This window comes from Arachis ipaensis, chromosome B01, assembly GCF_000816755.2.
Source record: "Arachis ipaensis cultivar K30076 chromosome B01, Araip1.1, whole genome shotgun sequence".
Taxonomy (NCBI): Eukaryota; Viridiplantae; Streptophyta; class Magnoliopsida; order Fabales; family Fabaceae; genus Arachis; species Arachis ipaensis.
In genome coordinates this window covers 34,823,104-34,834,787 of record NC_029785.2, presented here as the reverse complement: position 1 = coordinate 34,834,787, position 11,684 = coordinate 34,823,104, and positions in this window count along the sequence as shown.

Sequence of the window (11,684 nt, the reverse complement as noted above, 5' to 3'; positions counted from 1 at the left end):
CGTTAGTGACACTTACCTTTGTCACTAACGCTCCAAACGCCCCTTCTCACGTTAGTGCCTCACGTTAATTGTATTAACGTGGCCACTAACGTGGTGGTGATTGCCATCTCCAACATTAGTGACAAAGGTAAGTGTTACTAACGTTGGCTCATCATTTCTTTCCTCCACGTTAGCTTCCACATTAATATAATTAACGTGGCAACTAACGTGGCTAATAGTGGCTTAGTCCAATGTTAGTGACAAAGGTGAGTGTCACTAACGTTGGCGCTTCTTTGTTCCTTCCACGTTAGAATTCACGTTAATGTAATTAACGTGACTCTTAACGTGGCTAAGTGTGCCCCTTTTTCCAACATTAGTGGTATTCACTTTTACCACTAACGTTGGAGCTTTACTTCTCCTCCACGTTAGCTTCCACATTAATGTAGTTAACGTGGCAACTAACGTGGGCTATGATGGTTCACGAAGGTGTTATTGGCGATCACTTTTCTCATTAACGTTGCAAGCTAGCTCCCATTCCACGTTAATGGTCACATTAGTTAGACTAACGTGGCTATTAACGTGGCATCTTCCTTGCTTCCTTTGTCCTGAAATCAAGCAAGTAAAGTGCATCAAAGCTAGGTTCTAACTCATGAGATCATGCATCATCCATTTTATCATTCAATTCATGCATAATTCTCATAAAATCATATAAAATTCACAATGTTTGCTTGAATCAAGATGTAAGTGATTATCTACCCAAAACTTGCTTATTAACTAAGAAAATGCATGAAACTACCCTAAAACAGTAAAGAAAAGGTCAGTAAAACTGGCCAAAATGCCCTCGCATCACATTGTCCTTTTGAATTGAAAATTGCATAAGAAACTTATGCGAGAGATCATCGAAACTGGAGACCGACCTTGGGGGAGGCCATCGAACCACTTTATTGCTGCCTTTGTCCGGGTTGTCGGAAAGGCTTTGCAGCACGTAGCATCAGAGGCGTCGGCTAAGTACATCCGACTTTTGAAATTGCTCAGATGATGCTTTGGGTCGGTGGTCCCGTCGTATAAGTCCATGTCGGGGTTTTTAAAGTTCCTTGGAACTTTTACCCTCATGATGTCTTCACTGAATGGATCTTCTCCCCCCAAGGGAGATTCTTCTCGGTCACTGCGAGAGCTCTTACCTCGGATATTGGATTCTAACCTCAAGAGCTTTTCTTCAAGCTCTTTTTGTCGTTCAACCTCTTTCCTTAGGTTTCTCTCCACTTCCCTCTGTCGTTCCAGTTCTTGTTCCAACTGTTCTAATCGTCCATGGTGGCCGTGAAGTAGCCCCAGGAGGTCGGTAGTGTGAGGTTGTCCCCCCTTTTCTCATTCGTGTGCTTCAGAGGGGATCTCCTTTGAATATTTTACCCCTGAGAGGCCTTCTCTGTGCTGGTTAGCCGCTCCTTGCAGGGTGACTATAACTCTGTCATTGTTACCAGTGTCTTGGTTTTCTAGCTCAGATTTGGACGTGGTGTTTCCGTCTTCATTTAGATCGTCCACCATCATGTGTTGATCTCCTATGTCCCCGGCAATGGTGCCAATGTTACGTAGGTAACCTGAGATAGGTGGATTGGGGTTGAAGGATTGGCCCAAGCGTCAATGGAAGGTGGTCTCCGACTTGTTCATGTTCGGGAGCCGCAAAGCATGATCTCTAGAATCCTGCTCCAAAGAGTAAGGATAATAAGGTTAAGCAGCTAGAAACAATGTTACTTCCAAAATGCATCTCTGTAAAAATAAATTTTACAGGTTTATGGGAGACCATATCCAGCCAGTTTTTATCACAATAAGCACAGAACAATATACTTTGGTGCTTCTGCCACTAAAATCAGCCATCAATATATTTATGTAAAAATATATGTGTAGTTTAATTTATTTTCAATATGTATTTATATTCCAAGATGTATTTTATATTGATGGTTGATTTTGATGACTGATTTTGGTCTACACGTAGCATAATCGATTTTATTTTTATTCATGGTAGCAATTTTGTTGTGTATTATATGATGCCTCTATAATATATATACCTGGTGAAGGTGATTGTTGATAAGATTTCTGGCTGGATAAGTATGAATGCCTTGAAGCCTAGTTAGCCAAGAACAGCTACACATATTCATACATACATATTCATTCCCTTCATATGCATACAAGTTAAAAGGCATGTCATGTATATGTATATATACCTTTTCTTTATCTCTGTTGTTAGCTTTGGTTGTTTCACAACTGAGTTTCCTCTTCTCATAGAAAGCTTTCTTGTACTCTTCAGCTTCTTTTATGATTTGATTATTGATGAGCGGATAATTTATACGCTTTTTGGCATTATTTTTAGGTAGTTTTTAATATGTTTTAGTCACTTTTTATTATATTTTTATTAGTTTTTAAATAAAAATCACATTTCTGGACTTTACTACGAGTTTGTGTATTTTTCTGTGATTTCAGATAATTTCTGGCTGAAATTGAGGGAGCTGAGCAAAAATCTGATTCAGGCTGAAAAAGGACTACTGATGTTGTTGGATTTTGACCTCCCTGCACTCGGAATGGATTTTTTGGAGCTACAGAAGTCCAATTGGCGCGCTCTCAATTGCTTTGGAAAGGGCTTTCCAGCAATATATAATAGTCCATACTTTGCTCAAGGATAGACGATGTAAACTGGCGTTCAACGCCAGTTCCATGTTGCAGTCTGGCGTTAAACGCCAGAAACAGGTTACAAGTTGGAGTTGAACGCCTAAAATAGGTTACAACCTGGCGTTTAACTCCAGAAACAGCCCAGGCACGTGTAAAGCTTAAGTCTCAGCCCCAGCACACACCAAGTGGGCCCTAGAAGTAGATTTCTGCACCATCTATCTTAGTTTATTCATTTTCTGTAAACCTAGGTTACTAGTTTAGTATTAAAACAACTTTTAGAGATTTATTTTGTATCTCATGACATTTTTAGATCTGAATTTTATACTCTTTGACGGCATGAGTCTCTAAACCCCATTGTTGGGGGTGAGGAGCTCTGCAGCGTCCCGATGAATTAATGCAATTATCTCTGTTTTCTATTCAAACACGCTTGTTCCTATCTAAGATGTTCATTCGCGCTTCACTATGAAGAAGGTGATGATCCGTGACACTCATCACCTTCCTCAATCCATAAACCTTGTCTGTGGTATTCCGAGTAGGATTTAAGGATTTAATGGCTGTGACGAGCTTCAAACTCGCGATTGTTGGGCGTAGTGACAGACGCAAAAGAATCAATAGATTCTATTCTGACATGATCAAGAACCAACAGATGATTAGCCGTGCTGTGACAGAGCATTTGGACCATTTTCACTGAGAGGATGGAAAGTAGCCATTGACAACGGTGACACCCTACATACAGCTTGCCATGGAAGGAGCCTTGCGTGTGTGAAGAGGAGTACAAGAGAAAAGCTGAAATAAAGAGGACAAAGCATCTCCAAAACTCGAACATATTATTCATTACTGCGTAACAAGTATTTATTTCATGCTCTTTTATTTATCTGCAAATTCAACTGATAATTATAATTGGTATCCTGACTAAGAGTTGCAAGATAACCATAGATTGCTTCAAACCAACAATCTCCGTGGGATTCGACCCTTACTCACGTAAGGTATTACTTGGACGATCCAGTGTACTTGCTGGTTAGTTGTGCGAAGTTGTGAGAAATAGTGATATTAACATTGACATACACAATTTCGTGCACCAAGTTTTTGGCGCCGTTGCCGGGGATTGTTCGAGTTTGAACAACTAACGGTTCATCCTGTTGCTTAGATTAGGAAAATTTTGTCTTTTGAGTCAGAGTCTTTTACTTTCTTTTCAAAAATCTTTCAAAAAATTTTTATTTTTCTTTATTAATCTGTGATTTATCTTTTAGTCTTTTATTATTGTTCTTGTTAAAATTTTAGAATCCTTATTTCCTTTTTCAAAAAATTTTCGAAATTTGATTTTTTTTACTAATAATTGAGTTTTTTTTCTGTTTGAGTTTAGTTTTACATTTTAAGTTTGGTGTCAATTGCATATTTTATATTTTCCTTTAAATTTTCGAATTTGTGTCCTTTGTTTTTCCTGGATCTTCAAGTTGTTCTTGTTTAATTTTCTTGTTTGATCTTTAGTTTTTTTTTTTGTTCTGTTTCTTTTCTTGTTTTTCTTGTGCTTTTTCAAAACATTAGCTTTCAAAAAAATTTTATTCTTAGTTATCAAAAATACTTCTTCAAAACAAGTGTTACATTTACAGCTCAATTGGCTAGAGCGTTGGTCTATGTTCTTGGTAATTGGGTATCTTCTTTTTAAAATCTTTTTCAAAAACAATTTTTCTTTGATTAAATCTTGTGCCAAACCTTAAGTTTGGTGTCTTCTTGTTGATCTTTCTATAATTTTCGAAAATTTTATTGTGATTTTCTAAAAATCTTAAGTTTGGTGTTCTTTCTTCATGTTCTTGTTGTTCTTGTGAGTCTTCAAGGTGTTCTTGAGTTTTCCTTATGTCTTGATCTTAAAATTTTTAAGTTTGGTGTTCCTTGGTGTTTTTCCTCCAAAATTTTCGAAAATAAGGAGCATTAGATCTAAAAATTTTAAGTTGTGTGTCTTCTGTGTATTTTTCTTTTTCATCATAAAATTCAAAAATAAAAAAATATCTTCTCTAACTATTTTTGAGCAAATTTCAAAATTTTTTCAAAAAAAATTCAGATTTTTATTTTAAAATCTCTATTTTATCTTATCTTAGTTTTAAAAATTTCAAAATTCAAATTTTTTTTCAAAAAAAAAATCATATCTTTTTCAAAATTTTATCTTATCTTATTTCAAATTTCAAATTTCAACTCTCAAAATTTCAAAATTCAAATTTCAAAATTTAAAATTCAAAATCTAATTTTCAAATTTAAAAATTAAATCTTTTCAAAATTTAAATCTTTTTCAAATCCTTATCTTATATTGTTGACTTTTTCGAAAATTCAAAATTCAATTTTCAAATTTCAACTTTCAAATTTCAAATTTTCAAATTTCAATTTTCAAATTTTCAAATTTCAAATTTTAAATTTCAAAATTTAATTTTCAAATTTAAAATTTAAAATTTCAAAACTTTTTAATTTAAATTCCTTATCTTCTCTTACCTATCTTATCTTATCTTTTCTAATCTCAAATCTTAAAATCAAATCTTTTTCATATCTTTTCTTTATTTTATTTTACTTTATTTTCTTACAAGTATCTTTAATTTTAAGACATATCTTTTTCAAAACTTCCTAACCAATTTCTCTCTCTTCATTTTTTTTTAAAAATCCTCACCCACATCTTTTTCAAATCTTTTTAATTAATTAATTTAGTTTTCAATTTTCTTTTATTTCTTTTACTTCTAATTTTTGAAAATATAGTCAATTTTTCATTTATTTTATTTTATTTTATTTTATTTTAATTTCGGTTTTCAAAAAAAAAATTATTTGCAATCCGCATCATCTCCCTTTCTCCATCATAGACCTAAGTGGAAATGAACAGTCCAGAAGGACTCTGGGGTCATATGCTAACCCCACTACTGCTTCATATGGGAGCAGTGTCTGTATACCCTCCATTGGAGTTAGTAGCTTTGAGTTGAATCCTCAGTTCATTATCATGGTGCAGCAAAGTTGCCAGTATTCCGGTCTTTCACAGGAAGAACCTACAGAGTTTCTGGCACAATTTTTACAAATTGCTGACACAGTACATGATAAAGAAGTAGATCAGGATGTCTACAGATTATTACTATTTCCATTTGCTGTAAAAGACCAAGCTAAGAGGTGGTTAAATAACCAACCTAAGGCTAGCATAAGGACATGGAAATAGACACAAGAATAGCTAATCTGAATATGGAAGTACAGTTGAAGCAAACAGAACAGCAGTTATCAAAATAAATAACGGAAGAGTGCCAAGCAATTCAATTAAGAAGTGGGAAAACATTAAATACTTCACTTCAAGGCAGCAGGAAGCCAAGAAATGAACAACCTGCTATCCAAAATCCCTCTGAGGATAGTAAGAGCCCAGAGATGAATAACTCTGGCATTCAAACGCTAGGAACAGGCAAGGAGCTGGCGTCAAACGCCCAATGGAAGCTCAGTTCTGGCGTTCAAATGCCAGAAACAGGTAGGAAGTTGGCGTCCAACGCCAATCAAGCTTCCAACCCTGGCATTCAAATGCCAGTGAGGGATCAGACACACACAAGTGCTGATAACAACCCCTCTAAAAAGGCTTTCCCAACCACTTCTGTAGAAAATAAACCTGCAGTAGCCAAGGTTGAGGAGTACAAAGCCAAGATACCTTATCCTCAAAAACTCCGCCAAGAGGAGCAGGATAAGCAATTTGCTCGCTTTGCAGACTATCTCAGGACTCTTGAAATAAAGATTCCATTTGTAGAGGCACTTGAGCAAATACCCTCTTATGCTAAGTTCATGAAAGATATCTTGAGTCATAAGAAGGATTAGAGAAAAATTGAAAGAGTTTTCCTCACTGAAGAATGCAGTGCAGTCATTCTGAAAAGCTTCCCAGAAAAGTTTAAAGATCCCGGGAGCTTTATGATACCTTGCATATTAGAGGGTAATTGCACCAAGGCAGCTTTATGTGATCTTAAGGCGAGCATCAACCTAATCCCTGCATCCACTATCAGAAAGCTTGGCTTGACTGAAGAGGTCAAACCAACCCGGATCTGTCTTCAACTTGCTGATGGCTCCATTAAATACCCATCAGGCATAATTGAGGACATGATTGTCAAGGTTGGGCCATTTGCCTTTCCTACTGACTTTGTAGTGCTGGAAATGGAGGAGCACAAGAGTGCAACTCTCATTCTAGGAAGACCATTCCTAGCAACTGGACGAACCCTCATTGATGTCCAAAAAGGAGAGATAACCTTGAGAGTCAATGAGGATGAGTTTAAGTTGAATGTTGTCAAAGCTATGCAACATCCAGACACATCAGACGACTGCCTGAGCGTTGATATTATTGACTCCCTAGAGGAAGAGATCAATATGACTGAGAGTCTCGAATCAGAGCTAGAGGACATTTTTAAAGATGTTCAGCCTGATCTGGAGGATTCAGAGGAATTGAAAGAGCCTCTGAAACTTCCTCAGAAAGAGGAAAAACCTCCTAAAACTGAGCTCAAACCATTACCACCATCCCTGAAATATGCATTTCTGGGAGAAGGTGACACTTTTCCAGTGATCATAAGCTCTGCTTTAGAGCCACAGGAAGAGAACGGCACTTATTCAAGTGCTAAGGATACACAAGACAGCTCTTGGGTGGTCCATATGTGATCTTAGCCCAGCAAGCCCAGCAAGATGCATGCACAAGATCCTATTGGAGGATGATGCTAAGCCAGTGGTTCAACCACAGAGGCGGCTAAATCCAGCCATGAAAGAAGTGGTGCAGAAAGAGGTCACCAAGTTACTGGAGGCTGGGATTATTTATCCTATTTCTGATAGCCCCTGGGTGAGCCCTGTCCAAGTTGTCCCCAAAATGGGAGGAATGACAGTGGTTCATAATGAAAAAAATGAACTGGTTCCTACAAGAATAGTTACAGGGTGGCGCATGTGTATTGACTATAGAAGGCTCAATACAGCCACCAGAAAGGATCATTTTCCTTTACCATTCATAGACCAGATGCTAGAAAGACTAGCAGGTCATGATTATTACTGCTTTTTGGATGGCTATTCAGGCTACAACCAAATTGCAGTAGATTCCCAGGATCAAGAAAAAACAGCATTCACATGTCCATCTGGAGTATTTGCCTACAGAAGGATGCCATTTGGGTTGTGTAATGCACCTGCATCCTTTCAGAGATGCATGCTCTCTATTTTCTCTAATATGGTGGAAAAATTTCTGGAAGTCTTTATGGATGACTTCTCAGTATATGGAGACTCATTTAGCTCCTGTCTTCATCACCTGACACTGGTCCTGAAAAGATGCCAAGAGACTAACCTGGTTTTAAACTGGGAAAAATATCACTTTATGGTGACTGAAGGGATTGTCCTTGGGCACAAGATTTCGAACAAGGGAATAGAGGTGGATCAAGCTAAGGTAGAGGTAATTGAAAAATTACCACCACCTGCCAATGTTAAGGCAATCAGAAGCTTTCTGGGGCATGCAGGATTCTATAGGAGGTTTATAAAGGATTTTTCAAAAATTGCGAAACCTCTGAGCAATCTGCTAGCTACTGACACGCCATTTGTGTTTGACACAGAGTGTCTGCAGGCGTTTGAAACTCTGAAAACTAAGCTGGTCATAGCACCAGTTATTTCTGCACCAGACTGGACATTATCATTTGAACTAATGTGTGATGCCAGTGACCATGCCATTAGTGCAGTACTAGGACAGAGACATAACAAGCTTCTACATGTCATTTATTATGCTAGCCACATTTTAAATGATTCCCAAAAAAATTACACAACCACAAAAAAAGAATTACTTGTAGTGGTTTATGCCATTGACAAGTTTAGATCATACTTAGTAGGATCAAAAGTGATTGTGTATACTGACCATACTGCTCTTAAATATGTACTCACAAAGCAGGATTCAAAACCCAGGCTCATAAGATGGGTGTTGCTTCTGCAAGAGTTTGATATAGAAATAAGAGACAGAAAAGGGACAAAGAATCAAGTAGCTGATCACCTGTCCCGGATAGAACCAGTAGTAGGAGCATCCCTCCCACCTACTGAGATCTCTGAAACCTTTCTGGATGAGCAATTATTTGCCATTCAGAAAGCTCTGTGGTTTGCAGACATTACAAACTATAAGACACAAGGTTCTCCTTCTGTAACCATGGAGAGGAAGCATGAAAAGCTTCTCTCAATACAGAGTCAAACAAAACCCCCACATTCAAACTCTAAGTTTGGTGTTGGGAGGTTCCAACCTTGCTCTGATTATCTGTGAGGCTCCATGAGAGCTCACTATCAAGCTATTGACATTAAAGAAGCGCTTGTTGGGAGGCAACCTAATGTTATTTAATCATATCTATTTTATTTTCTTTTTGTTATTTCGTGATTTATTAGGTTGATGATCATGTGAAGTCACAAAAACTACTAAAAAATCAAAAACAGATTGAAAAACAGCATTGAAAACAGCACACCCTGGAGGAGAGCAGTCTGGCGTTTAAACGCCAGAAACAAGCATCTGCCTGGTGTTAAACACCAGAAACAAGCTACATTTGGGCGTTTAACGCCAGAAACAAGCAGCAGTCTGGCGTTAAACACTAGGATTGCACAGCAAGGGCGTTTTACACGCCTAATTAGAGCAGGGATGTTAAGTCCTTGACCCCACTTGATCTGTGAACCCCACAGGATCCCCTCAGGATCTGTGGACCCCACAGGATCCCCACCTACCTCACCATTCCAATTCAAACCATTCCCCTCCCATACCCACCCATTCACACACCTCCTTCTCCTCCACTTCTCCTTCTACTCCCTTCTATCTTCTTTTGTTCGAGGACGAGCAAACCTTTTAAGTTTGGTGTGGAAAAAAGCGTTGCTTTTTTGTTTTTCCATAACCATTTATGGCACCTAAGGCCGGAGAAAGCTCTAGAAAGAGGAAACGGAAGGCAGTTGCTTCCACTCCCGAGTCATGAGAGATGGAGAGGTTCATCTCAAGGGCCCATAGTTCAGTGGTAGAACATTTGACAAGGAAGAGACATAGAGGAGCTCAAGAGCACCATTGATTCTTCAAGAAGAGGAAGACGCCACCCTCACTAAGGTGGACCCGTTCCTTAATCTCCTTGTTCTTATTTCTCTGTTTTTCGTTTACTATGCTTTATGTTTATTTATGTTTGGGTCTTATTACATGATCACGAGTATCTAAGTGTCTATGTCTTAAAGATATGAATGTCCTATGAACCCATCACCTTTCTTAAATGAAAAATGTTTTCTGAAAAAGAAAAAGAAGTACATGAATTTCAAATTTTAAAATAGTTTAATTATTTTGATGTGGTGGCAATACTTTTTGTTTTCTGAATGAATGCTTGAATAGTGCATATGTCTTTTGAATTTGTTGTTTATGAATGTTAAAATTATTGGCTCTTGAAAGAATGATGAAAAAGGAGAAATGTTATTTGATAATCTGAAAAATCATAAAAATGATTCTTGAAGCAAGAAAAAGCAGTGAAGAACAAAGCTTGCAGAAAAAAAAATGCGAAAAAAAATGCAAAAAAAAATGCAAAAAAAAAAGAGATAGCAAGAAAAAGAAAAAGCAAGCAGAAAAAGCCAAAAGCTCTTTAAACCAAAAGGCAAGAGCAAAAAGCCAATAGCCCTTAAAACCAAAGGCAAGGGTAATAAAAAGGATCCAAGGCTTTGAGCATCAATGGATAGGAGGGCCTAAAGGAATAAAATCCTGGCCTAAGCGGCTAAACCAAGTTGTCCCTAACCATGTGCTTGTGGCGTGAAGGTGTCAAGTGAAAACTTGAGACTGAGCAGTTAAAGTCGAGGTCCAAAGCAAAAACAGAGTGTGCTTAAGAACCCTGGACACCTCTAATTGGGGACTTTAGCAAAGCTGAGTCACAATCTGAAAAGGTTCACCCAGTTATGTGTCTATGGCATGTATGTATCCGGTGGTAATACTGGAAAACAGAGTGCTTAGGGCCACGACCAAGACTCATAAAGTAGCTGTATTCAAGAATCAACATACTAAACTAGGAGAATTAATAACACTATCTGAATTCTGAGTTCCTATAGATACCAATCATTCTGAACTTCAAAGGATAAAGTGAAATGCCAAAACTGCTCAGAAGCAAAAAGCTAATAGTCCCGCTCATCTAATTAAGACTGATCTTCATAGAAATTTTTGAAATTCATTGTATATTCTCTTCTTTTTATCCTACTTTATTTTTAGTTGCTTGGGGACAAGCAACAATTTAAGTTTGGTGTTGTGATGAGCGGATAATTTATACGCTTTTTGGCATTGTTTTTAGGTAGTTTTTAATATGTTTTAGTCACTTTTTATTATATTTTTATTAGTTTTTAAATAAAAATCATATTTCTGAACTTTACTATGAGTTTGTATGTTTTTCTGTGATTTCAGGTAATTTCTGGCTGAAATTGAGGGAGCTGAGCAAAAATCTGATTCAAGCTGAAAAAGGACTGCTGATGCTGTTGGATTCTGACCTCCCTGTACTCGGAATAAATTTTCTGGAGCTACAGGAGTCCAATTGGCGCGCTCTCAATTGCGTTGGAAAGTAGACATCCAGAGCTTTCCAGCAATATATAATAGTCCATACTTTGCTCAAGGATAGATGACGTAAACTGGCGTTCAACGCCAGTTTCATGTTGCAGTCTGGCGTTAAACGCCAGAAACAGGTTACAAGTTGGAGTTGAACGCCCAAAACAGGTTACAACCTGGCATTTAACTCCAGAAACAGCCCAGGCACATGTAAATCTTAAGTCTCAGCCCCAGCACACACCAAGTGGGCCTCAGAAGTGGATTTTTGTACCATCTATCTTAGTTTATTCATTTTCTGTAAACCTAGGTTACTAGTTTAGTATTTAAACAACTTTTAGAGATTTATTTTGTATCTCATGACATTTTTAGATCTGAATTTTATACTCTTTGACGGCATGAGTCTCTAAACCCCATTGTTGGGGGTGAGGAGCTCTGCAGTGTCCCAATGAATTAATGCAATTATCTCTGTTTTCTATTCAAACACGCTTGTTCCTATCTAAGATGTTCATTC